Source organism: Durio zibethinus, chromosome 8, assembly GCF_047325235.1.
Source record: "Durio zibethinus cultivar Kanyao isolate XHJ-2024 chromosome 8, ASM4732523v1, whole genome shotgun sequence".
Taxonomy (NCBI): Eukaryota; Viridiplantae; Streptophyta; class Magnoliopsida; order Malvales; family Malvaceae; genus Durio; species Durio zibethinus.
In genome coordinates, this window is record NC_143169.1 from 16782501 (window position 1) to 16795000 (window position 12500).

Genomic DNA, 12500 nt, shown 5'->3' on the forward strand with positions numbered 1-12500 from the left:
CTTTTAGGTTTTTTGGCCCGTTAACTCGCACGCATGTCAGACTCTTTAGTCCGTGTTTCAAGACGGGCCCAATGGGAAGCCTGCAGACCGATGCCTGGAGCATGCCGGCATTGGGCCATGTCGAGATAGTGCGTGCTACGAGCCATGAACGCGACGACGACATCTCTGCGAGCATGTCGAAAGCCCGGGCATGGGTCGTCACTGCGACCCGCGTCGGTCCACGCCTCGAGCCGATGGATGGGCAGGCTTTCGTTGTTCCACATCCGATCGGGGCACATCGTCGGCCCCTATTCGCTTCCCTTCTAAAAATTTCAAGCACTCTTTGACTCTCTTTTCAAAGTCCTTTTCATCTTTCCCTCATAGTACTTGTTCGTTATCGGTCTCTCGCTCGTATTCAGCCTTGGATGGAATTTATCACCTGATTGGGGCTGCATTCCCAAACAACCTGACTCACGGATAGTGCCTCGTGGTGCGACAGGGTCCAGGCACAACGGGGCTCTCACCCTCTCCGGTGCCCCTTTCCATGGGACTTGGGCCCGGTTCGCCACTGAGGATGTTTCTCTAGGCTACAATTAGGATGCCGGGGGCACCCGATTCCTAATCTGGGCTCTTCTTGGTTCACTCGCCGTTACTAGGGGAATCCTGGTAAGTTTTTTTTCCTCCTCTTATTGATATGCTTAAACTCAGTAGGTGATCCCGCTTGACTTGAGGTCACGACGCAAGCATCGATTGAGCAATGCGGGGGGTCCGAAAGGGTACGGGTGGACAACAAGTGTGCGCCACTGGGGACAAGACACGTCGGAGCTCTACCACTGATGGTCACGATGCTTTCATTATCGGGGACTCATTTTTAGGCCAACCGCGACCCACAAGATCACGAAAGGCCAACTTCCACCCGTCCCTTCCCTCGAAGTCCGACGGACGGAGGGTCGGAGGGGGGGCGACGGTGCATGACACCCAAGCAGATGAGCCCTCCGCCTAATGGCTTGGGGCGTAGCTTGCATTGAAAGACTCGATGGTTCATGGGATTTTGCAATTCACACCAAGTATCGCATTTTGCTACGTTATTCATCGATGCGAGAGATGAGATATCTGTTGCCGAGAGTCATTCAGTTTTTTCATGACAAAAGGAGTAGCAGCACCACTCGCGCACGCACCACGGACTGGATGGTGACAGCATGCACGCTCCATTTTCATTTCAGTTCCTTATCATGATTCACGCTAGGGGTTCGTTGTTCAACAGTGGGCGAGATGACGCTGATCATTCTGCTCACCCCGTAGGGGGGACAGAGCAACCATCGTGCCCGCCCGGGGTCGAAGGGGGCTACGGGCGTGGGGGCACCCTCGTTCCCTCGGTGTTTCATTAATGCGTCCGTGGGTCATCCGTTGAGTAGGGTTTCAAGAATGATCTTTCCGTAGGTTCACCTACGAAAACCTTGTTATGACTTCTCCTTCCTCTAAATGATAAGGTTCAGTGGACTTCTCGTGACGTCGTGGGTGGTGGACCATTTACGTCACCGCTATCTGAATGCTCCACTGACCATTCAATTGGTAAGAGCGACAGGCGGTGTGTACAAAGGGTAGGGACGTAGTCAACACGAGCTGATGACTCGCATTTACTAGGAATTCCTCGTTGAAGACCAACAATTACGATGATCTATCCCTATCATGATGAAATTTCAAAGATTACCCGAGCCTGTCAGCCAAGGCTATAGACTCGTTGAATACATCAGTGTAGCGCGCGTGCAGCCCAGAACATCTAAGGGTATCACAGACCTGTAATTGCCTCAAACTTCCTTGGCCTAAGTGGCCATAGTCCCTCTAAGAAGCTAGCCACGAAAGATCACCTCTGCGTAGCTAGTTAGCAGGCTGAGGTCTCGTTCATTAACGAAATTAACCAGACAAATCACTCTACCAACTAAGAACGGCCATACGCCACCACCTATAGAATCAAGAAAGAGCTCTCAGTTTATCAATCCTTACTATGTCTGGACCTAGTAAGTTTCCCTGTGTTGAGTCAAATTAAGTCCTAGGCTCCACTCCTAGTGGTGCCCTTCCGTCAATTCCTTTAAGTTTCAGCCTTGTGACCATACTCCCCCTGGAACCCAAAGACTTTGAGTTCTCATAAGGTGCCGTCGGAGTCCTAAAAGTAACATCCATCGATCCTTGGTCGGCATCGTTTATGGTTGAGACTAGGATGGTATCTGATCATCTTTGAGCCCCCAACTTTCATTCTTGATTAATGAAAACATCCTTGGCAAATGCTTTCACAGTTGTTTGTCTTTCATAAATCCAAGAATTTCACCTTTGATTATGAAATACAAATGCCCTCGACTATCCCTGTTAATCATTACTCCGATCCCGAAGGCCAACACAATAGGACCAAAATCCTATGATGTTATCCCATGCTAATATATACAAGCGTAGGACTGCTTTGAGCACTCTAATTTCTTCAAAGTAATAGCGTCAGAGGAACGACCCTGGTAATTAAGTCCAGGAGCGCATCGTCGACAGTAGGGATGAGCAGACCAGTGCTCACCATGAGGCAGACCAGATGACACAACCCTAGTTCCAACTACGAGCTTTTTAACTGCAACAACTTAAATATACACTATTAGAGCTGGAATTACCGAGGCTACTGGCACCAGACTTGCCCTCCAATGGATCCTCGTTAAGGGATTTAGATTGTACACATTCCAATTACCAAACTCATGGAGCTCGATATTGTTATTTATTGTCACTACTTCCCTGTGTCAGGATTGGGTAATTTGCGCACCTGCTACCTTCCTTAAATGTGGTAGCCGTTTCTTAGGCTCCCTCTCCAGAATCGAACCCTAATTCTCTGCCACCCGTGACCACCATAGTAGGCCACTATCCTACCATCAAAAGTTTATAGGGCAGAAATTTGAATGATGCGTCACCGGCACAAAGGCCGTGCGATCCATCGAGTTATCATGAATCATCAGAGTAATGGGCATAGCATGCATCGGCCTTTTATCTAATAAATGCATCCCTTCCAGAAGTCGAGGTTTGTTGCACGTATTAGCTCTAGAATTACTATGGTTATCCGAGTAGTAGATACCATCAAACAAACTATAATTGATTTAATGAGCCATTCGTAGTTTCACAGTCTGAATTAGTTCATACTTACACATGCATGGCTTAATCTTTGAGACAAGCATATGACTACTGGCAGGATCAACCAGGTAGCATTCCTTCAAGACGTTGGCACCGCATGGGCCTCGATGCACTGACCAAGCGACGAAGAGAGCCCGACGTGGAGCGCAAGCGTCGTGTGTGTCGAGCACGTGAAATGCGTAGCATCGGACGAACGGGGGCTGAGAGCTTGTGCCCACTAAGCATTCTGCATCAGAGAACACGATCGAACACCGGTGCACCAATGTAGCCAGAGAGGATTGGGTGGCGCGCTTGGGACATCGACCACGATTGACGTCTGACCTGTGGCCCCTCGAGACACGAGACGGATGAGGGATGGTGAGACATCTGGTTTCCATTGATTCAGGTACGTAACACAGGATCCCGATTGCGCCCCCTGGGTACGACGACCGCATGGGGGGAGATTGAAAAGGATGATGGGTCGACATTTCGATGCATAGAGCACGGAGCTTGCCCACACGTACAACCATAGCACCACTCATATGCCCATTACGTACAAGTGGCAGCATCCACGCGCGCCGCTCCATAACCCATCCGATCGATTATTCAATGAGCGAGCAGAGGAAAAAATGTGTGAGGCCATGCCACAATGCTTGGCACGACAAAAACATGAGCAAGGGCCACGAGACTGCCCTTGCCATCCGACAGGCAACAACAAAGTGACACCACTAATGCTTGGACCGGCCGGGACCGCACGCGCTAGCTCCGCTAACACCACCCCAGGGGAACATTGCCCGATTCAGGGACTTGTTCTCGGGGTCTTGGGCAGCATCGGCTGCATGCACGGCCTTGTCAAGGCCTAAGCATTTTTGTGGTCGACTAGAAGGGACCGTGAGATCGTCAAACACCGAGAGACCTAGCTGAGCCAAGCCCGTAACCATGGCTTTTGCTCGCACCACCCTAGGGAACCGTTGCCCGATTCAGGGACTTGGTCTGGGGTCTAGGGCAGCATCCATCGCATGCACGAGCTTGAGCTCGGCTCCCTTTTTTCACATGCACACCAACCGGTCGAGACCATAGGCACCTACCGGCCACCGGAGCAACCGATCGTCGGACAAAATGGTTGGAAGGCATGCACACCTATATTTTGCTCGAGGGACATTGCCCTTGGTGTACGCAATGGGAGGCCCATCGCGCACACCTACTCCCCTCGTGGGGGGGAGAGGAGGTGCCGGACCACCACCCCTTAAAGAGCATTAGAGATTTTACAGATATGCTACCAGTAGATGTTAAAGTGTCTGAAATGGGGACACTTTTTCCAAACAGGCATATCCCATACCGAGCATGAGCAGGTGCCGATAGTGGTTGGGGCATGTGCCCGCACCAAGGGCCAGCGCATGCCGATGGTGGTCGATGCGACTGTCCGCACCAAGGGCCAACGTGTGTCGATGGTGGTCGAGGCAACTGCCCACACCAGCTCGTGGCATGTGCCCACACCAAGGCCCGACATGTGTCGATGGTGTTTGAGGCAATCGCCCGCACCAAGGCTTGGCATATGCCGATGGTGTTCGATGCAACCGCCTGCACCAGGGGTCATATTCTATCGATGGTGGTCGAGGCAAGAGCCCGCACGAAGGCCCAGCATGTGCCAATGGTGTTCGAGGTAACCGCCCGCACCAAAGGCCAGCTTTTGCTGATGGTGCTCGAAGCAACTGCCCGTACCAAGGGCCATCTTCTGTCGATGGTGGTCGAGGTAACTGCCAACACTAAGGCCCAGCACATGCTGATGGTGTTCGAGGCAACCGCCCTCACCAGGGGCCATCTTCTGCCGATGGTGGTCAAGGCAAGAGCCCACACCAAGGGCCAACTTGTGTCGATGGTGCTCAAGGCAACCGCCTGCACCAAGGCCTAGCACGTGCCGATGGTGTTTGAGGTAACCACCCGCACCAAGGCCCAGCATGTATTGATGGTGGTCGAAGCAACCGCCAGCACCAAGACCCAGCATGTGTCGATGGTGTTCGATGCAACTGCCCACACCAGCGACCATCTTGTGCTAATGGTGGTTGAGGCAACCGCCAGTACCAAGGGTCGCTTGTACCGATGGTGGTTAAGGTAACCGGTCGTACCAAGGGTCACCTTCTATTGATTGTGGTCGAGGTAACAGCTCGCACCAAAAGCTAGCTTGTGTCGATGGTGCTCGAGGCAACCGCCCGTACCAGGGGCCATCTTATGTCGATGGTGGTCGAGGCAAGCACCCGTACCAAGGCCTAACATGTGTCGATGGTGGTTGAGGCAACCACTCGCACCAAGGCCCAGCATATGCCGATGGTGTTCGATGTAATCGCCTGCATTAGGGGCCATCTTATGCCGATGGTGGTCGAGGCAACTGCCTGCACCAAGGGTCAGCTTGTGCCAAAGGTGGTCGAGGCAACCGCTTGCACCATGAGCCATCTTCTGCTAATTATGGTCGAGGTAAGAGCCCACACCAAGGGTCACCTTGTGTCGATGGTGCTCGAGGTAACCGCCTGCACCAGGGGCCATCTTCTGCCGATGGTGGTTGAGGCAACCACCCACACCAAGGCCCAGCATGTGTCGATGGTGGTTGAAGCAACCGCCCGCACCAAGGCCCAGCATGTACCGATGGTGTTCGATGTAATCGCTCATACCTAGGGCCATCTTGTGCCAATGGTGGTCGAGGCAACCGCCTGTACCAAGGGCCAGCTAGTGCTGATGGTGCTCAAGGTAACCACTCGCACCAAGGCCCGGCACGTGCTGATGGTGTTCGAGGTAATTACCTGCATCAGGGGCCATCTTCTGTCGATGGTGGTCGAGGCAATCGCCCGCACCAAGGCCCAGCATGTGTTGATGGTGTTCAACATAACCGCCCACACCAGGGGCCATCTTGTGCTGATGGTGGTCAAGGCAACCGCCCGTACCATGACCCAGCATGTGTCGATGGTGTTCGATGCAACCGCCCGCACCAAGGGCCATCTTGTGCCGATGGTGGTCAAGGCAACCGCCCGTACCAAAGGTCGGCTTGTGCCGATGGTGGTCGAGGCAATCGCCTGCGTCAAGGGTTGGCATGTACTGATGGTGATCGAGGCAACTACCCACACCAGGGCCCAGCCTGTGCCGATGGCGGTTGAGGCAAGTGCTCGTACGAAAGGGCAGCTTGTGTCGATGATGGTCAATGCATATGCCATCACCATGCGCCATCATGTGCCATTGATGGTCGAGGCCTTGGCCGTAGTTTGATTTTAAGCCACGGTGCACATGCTAGGCTCAGGCATGTGCTGGTGCCACATTTTTTTCACCCGGGGCACTATCGTCGGAGCATCGTCGGAGAACTTAACAAGCGACATTGGGGGTTCCGACGATTAGGGGGTCGGGGGGTGTGCACACATGATGTGCGATGGGTGCTGGTACTTAGCCCTTATATTGGCCCTCTATCCGTCATCAAACCTCGAGAACTCACACCCCCTTAAAAAGCATTTGAGATTTTATAGGTTTGCTGTCAGTAGCCATTCAAGTGTTTGAAATGGGGACACTTTTTTCAAATGGTCACAAAATCTTCTCCACTTCGAGTTTTTAGCTGAAATTTTTTTTGCATGCCAAAAAAAATACAAGGATCATGTCTACAAATTTTGGAGCCAAAAATCCTTCTAAAAAAATTTTAAAAAATCCCAAACCGCAAAAAGTTTTAAAAATTGTGAAAAATAGAAAACGAGTCGTCTTGCCACAAAACTTCACATGAAGGCTTAGGGGACCATTGTATGAATTTAAAACCCATAAAAATGGCATTGGCACTACAGAAATATGAAGATGTGCCTAAACTCACTTACCACCCGATCGATCCACCGTTTGCGCATCCCGCCTCTCTGGCCGACGTAGTGCCCGTCCACTCGTTTTGTAGGTTGACTTAGGCATACGGAGTTCATTCTTAGTCTAAGATCGAATCAGACCAAGGGTTGCAGTAGCAAGACTCGCAACGAGATCAGCAGCATACAGAGGAGGGTCGGGTCGATCCCCAGTTTGTGCATTCTGCCTCTCTGGTCGACTGAGCACCCGTACACTTGTTTCATGGGTTGACTTAGGCATACGGAGTTCATTCCAGTCTAAGCATATGGAGTTCATTCCTAGTCTAAGCATACGGATCGGACCAAGGGTTGCAGCAGCAGGATTGGCAGCACGCAGGGGGGGACCGAGTCGATCTCCGGTGTCATAGACTAAGATTTCTCTCAACAAGCAATAGACCATGCGGCACTTAAATGGATGCTTCCACCCAAGTCAGCCTTCAATGGTTCGATATCTAAACAAATAACCATAAGCCATGGTTAGTCCCAAGCATTCACAATAAGACACATTATATCGAGATCAATCTCAAGCACACACAAGAAGGCACATTCACATCGAGAAAAAGAAAAACACATCAAGGCAACATGTGAGACATTCAATAAGGGTGAATTTTATTGTAATCGAGAACCATACATCGGGACTTCCCGCTATCACCAGGGCCAGGGGGCAGCCCTTGGTGGATGGCCTAGGCCCGCATAGCAACTGGTGAGATAGCCTGACAATACGCTGTCGACTCACCCCCTAAAGAGCCTTAGAGATTTTAGAGCTATGCTACCAGTAACAATTACAATGTTTGAAATGGGGACACTTTTCCTAGCACAAGAGTTCTACCCAGTTATGGCCCTATACATGGGTGGCTCATGACAACTTAAGCCCCAGTCATGGCAATATACAAGGTTGGCTTATGACATCCTCCCCCACCTATTCTATCAACGTCCTCATCGACTTGCTAGCTTGAAACTCTTCAATTTTCCTGTTGAATCTTTGGAGGTCATGCTCTCTTTCCTAGCTAGTTTTTTCTAGTCCTAATCCTTTCCACTTCACTAAGTATTCCCAAACAAGTCTTCGAGATATCTTGGTTTCCCTGTCAGCTAAGATCTCTTTGACTCGACGCTCTGAGGGTGGCTTCATTATGATGAAAGCTCTGGTTGGCTCCCTTTGGCTAGCATCTGTAGGGTTTGTATGGAAAGGTTTCAAGTTGCTCACATGAAATACTATGTGCACCTTCATCCACTTTGGTGGGTTAATTTTGCAAGAAGCATTCCCCACCTTAGAAAGGATCTTCATTGGTCCCTCATATTTGTGCACCAGTCTACGATCTCTCTTCCTCAAGAACCTAGTTTGTTCAGGGACTAGTCAAACAAGAACCAAATCACCGGCTTGAAATTGTTGAGCCCTACGACCTTTGTCTGCCCATTTCTTCATTCGCTTCGATGCTTTCTCCAGGTAGGCTTGTTCAATCTCGGTGTTTTGTTTTCACTCCTTATTGAGGTTAAAGGCTCTCAGATTCTTCCCTTTATATTGTTCTAGAGAATTGTGGGGTAGCCTTGGTAACTGTCCCATGACCACCTCAAATGGGCTCTTACTGGTGGAAGAGCTTTTGTTTGAATTAAAGCAGAGTTGAGCAACGTCCAATAATGAAGGCCAGTTTTTCTGATTGGCTTGAACAAAATGCCTCAAGTATTTTTCTAGCAATCCATTGAACTATTCCGTTTAACCGTCAGTTTAAGGGTGGTAGCTTGAGGAGATGTTGAGTTGGGACCCCAATATCTTGAAAAGTTCTCTCCAGAAAGACCCCGTGAATCTCGGATCTCTATCCCTGATAATGTTTTGAGGGAGGCCCCAGTAGTTGACCATATGTTTAAACAATAGTTGAGCTGTGTCTTCTGCTGTACAATACTTGTGAGCGGGAATGAATGTGGCATACTTAGAGAATCGATCAATCACTACCAAAATGGCTCCAAGATCACCAACCTTAGGTAGGCTCAAAATGAAATCGAGATAGATGCTTTCCCATGGTCTGGCGGGTATCGATAGTGGTTCAAGCAAGCCTGCAGGTTTCCTCTTTTCAATTTTGTCTTGTTGGCAAATGAGGCAGGTCTTTGTATAGTCCATTACATCTTGTCGTATCTGAGACCAATAGTACCCCTATTTTAATAACACCAAAGTGTGTTACCAGCCTGGATGACCCACCATTGGGGTGTCATGACATTCTCTCATCAGCATCTATCTCAGACTTCCTGCCCTTGGTATAAATAATCGAGGCCTGTTGGTCCACAAGACCCCATTTTCTTGCCAGAAGTACTTGGACTTCCCCTCTTCGATTAGCTTCAGGATGGCATTGGCCTATGGGTCCTTCCTTAAATGATCTTCAATCAACTTATGAACGTCTGTCGTGGCTCTACTAGCCACCATTGGGGTAATTCATTTAAGGGCCACTAACTCTGTTCACCTGCTCAATGCATCGGCCACTTGATTGGTCTTTCTAGCGGTGTGCTCAAAGCAAAAGTCAAACTCTGCTAAAAATTCCTGCCATCTAGCTTGTTTTGCTGTAAGCCTTGGTTGGGTGAGGAAATGGCTAACAGGTGCATTGTCTGTCTTCACGACAAAGTGTGAACCCAACAAATAATGTCACCAAGCCCTCAAGTAGTGAACTACCGCTAGGAGCTCTTTTTCTTGAGCCGTATACTTCCTCTTAGCTTCACTTAGTTTTCTACTTTCAAATGCTATCGATTGATGTTGTTGTAAAAGCACTCCTCTAATAGCAAAATCAGATGCATCTGTTTGAACTTTGAAAGGCTTTTCAATATCAAGGAGAGCCAAGATGGGATCCTTCATAATAGCATTCTTCAATCCCTCAAAGGCCTCTTGGCACTCACTCATCCAACACTATTTATGCTCTTTCTTCAATAGCTCCGTGAGGGCCATGGTCTTACGAGAGTACGCTTCCACAAACCTTCTATAATAGTTGGCTAGTCCCAAAAATGAGCAGAGTTCACTAACATTCTTTGGTGTTGTCCACTCCTTGATGGCCCTAACCTTTTTCATGTCCATTCGAATATGGCCACGTTCGACAATGTGACTAAGAAAATGGATTTGGGTTTGAGCAAATGCACACTTCTCCCTTTTCATGTATAACTGGTGGTCTTGTAACCTTCGAAACACTTGGCACAGGTGTTCTTGATGTTCTTCCATAGTTGAGCTATATACCACTATGTCGTCTAAATAGATGACTACAACTTTGTCTAGGTAGTCATGGAACACCTGATTCATCAACGTACAAAATGTGGCAGGTGCATTGGTCAGTCCAAAGGGCATAACAAGAAATTCAAATGCACCATACCGTGTTACACAAGTGGTTTTTGGCTCATCTCCCTCAACGATTCTAACCTGATGGTAGCCAGATCTCAAGTCCAATTTGGAGAAGTACTTGGCCTGGCTTAATTTATCAAACAAGTCTGCTATAAGAGGGATGCGATATTTGTTTCTCACGGTGACTTTGTTCAGGGCCCTGTAGTCAACGCATAATCGCAAACTTCCATCACGCTTCTTTTAAAATAGCACTGGTGCTTCGAAAGGAGCCTTTGATGGTCTAATGAACCCGACTTGTAGAAGCTTATCTAACTGTTTCCTTGGCTCGGCCAACTCTGGTGGAGCGATGCGGTAAGGGGCTCTAACAGGGGGTTTCACTCCTGGGAGGAGCTCAATTTCATGGTCCACTACTCATCGAGGGGGTAAAACCTTAGGCAACATCTCTCGCATCACCTCTTTGAATTCTTCCAACACTTTTTCCATGCCATCGGGTATCGGTTCCACTCCCGACCCTTCTTTGTAGATCGACATGGCCACAAAGGAGGGTTCCCCTCTTTTTACCCCTTGCTTGAACTGTAAAGCTGAAATCATTTTCTTCCCACTCTTTGGTAAGATATTGGCCGACACCACTCATGGGTGTTCCCTTAAGAACAACAAGTAGCTAGCGAAGGGGATAGGGATCACCTGAGCCAGCATCATGAAGTCCAATCTAAGGACGACATCAAAGTCATCCATGGGGGAAACAGTAAAGTCCACCTTCCCTTCCCATGGCCCCAATTTGGTTGTCACACTCTTGGAGCTTCCACTGATCATAAAGGTTGGCGAATTGACCACCTTCATTCATCCACAGTCCTTACTAACCTGGAGACCACACCTTTTTGCTTCTTCTGGTGTGATGAAAGTATCGGTTGCACCTGTATCTACCATGGCCTTGGTGGCCTTCCCATTTATCATTAAGTTCACATACATCAGGCCTCTACTATATTCTTTCTTTATCATGTTCAGTTGGGTGCGGAAGGCATTGAGAAACCTTATTGAACCCATCCTGGTTGGCTCCTCTTCAACTTCTTCAACACTCTTTGGCACTTTTGCAGACTCTTGAGACGAGGCCCTTAAGGCATTAAGGGCTCCTCTGTGTGGGCATTCGGCCACCTGATGCGACCCTTTGCAAAGGAAACAAGCTAGCGGTTGCCTAGGCTTGAAAATCACTGCATTGCTTGTCTTGGGTTGGGTGCTATCTCAACCAAAGGACCTCCTGTCTGGTCCCCCACTGAAGGGTCGGTCCAACCTGGTCATCTTTCCCTCATTCCCAAAGTTGAAGCTACTGCTAGCTGATAGAGGATTTTTTCATTTTGAGGAGCCATCATTATAATCGTGGAGACATTCAGCTGCAGCCATGGCTGTGTCCACGTCTTGCACTTTTTGTATTTGTAGTTCTATCTCGGCCCAAGGCTTGAGGCCCTCAAGAAAATAAAACATCTTATCCTTTTCGGACATGTTTCAGATATCCAACATCAGGGTAGAAAAGCTCTTTACAATCTCTCGCATTGTTCCTGTTTGCACCAATTCTCGAAGTCTCCTTCGAGCTATATACTCCACATTCTCAGGGAAAAATTGGTTCTTCAATTCTTGTTTTAGGTCCATCCAAGTCTTAATTGGACATTCATCATTAACAAACTTGGAGCGCCACCATAGCTTGGCATCCCCTATGAGGTGCATCAATGCCATTACTACCTTGTCTTCCTCTGAATCCATGTGTACAACTTGAAAGTACTGTTCCATATCAAACAAGAAATTTTCAAGCTCCTTAGCATCCCTTGCCCCCTCATAGCATGAGGCTCCGACACCTTGGGTCTTTTTGCCCTTTCCACTAAGCTTGAACCTGATCTGGCCACAGCCATTTGTAAGATGCTCACCTATGCTTTGAGCTCCTCAAACTCCTTTTAGACAATATTCAAGGCATCTATAGCCTCATCGCTCACATTGTGGAGAGTATCGGACAACTCTCGCTGGGTTGTCTCGATCTCCCTCACTTGATCTTTAGTCACCATGTGAGTTTTCATTATGGCCACCGCGGCCTCAAGTTCTTCAATTCTTTGTTGGTAATTGGGTCCACCACTTGTGGCCATCTCTTCCATTTTCTAGCACTTCTCAATCGTGCTCTGATATCACGTGTCACGAACTAAGCTTTCTCTCAACAAGCAATAGATCGTGTG

At 48.9% G+C, this 12500-nt stretch overlaps 3 non-coding genes across 3 annotated transcripts in view; all 3 read right to left on the bottom strand.

Moving 5' to 3' along the window:
• Nucleotides 1–714, bottom strand: part of LOC149517431 (25S ribosomal RNA) — a 3388-nt gene extending 2674 nt beyond the window's left edge. Inside the window, exon 1 of the ribosomal RNA XR_016344402.1 lies at nt 1–714. This exon is cut by the window's left edge and continues 2674 nt beyond it. This is a non-coding gene — a ribosomal RNA (25S ribosomal RNA).
• Nucleotides 715–951: 237 nt separating this feature from the next.
• LOC149517432 (5.8S ribosomal RNA) lies at nt 952–1107 on the bottom strand. Its single transcript, XR_016344305.1, has one exon. It is a non-coding gene; the product is annotated as a 5.8S ribosomal RNA (ribosomal RNA).
• Nucleotides 1108–1402: 295 nt separating this feature from the next.
• LOC149517433 (18S ribosomal RNA) lies at nt 1403–3209 on the bottom strand. Its single transcript, XR_016344373.1, has one exon. It is a non-coding gene; the product is annotated as an 18S ribosomal RNA (ribosomal RNA).
• Nucleotides 3210–12500: the final 9291 nt, after the last annotated feature.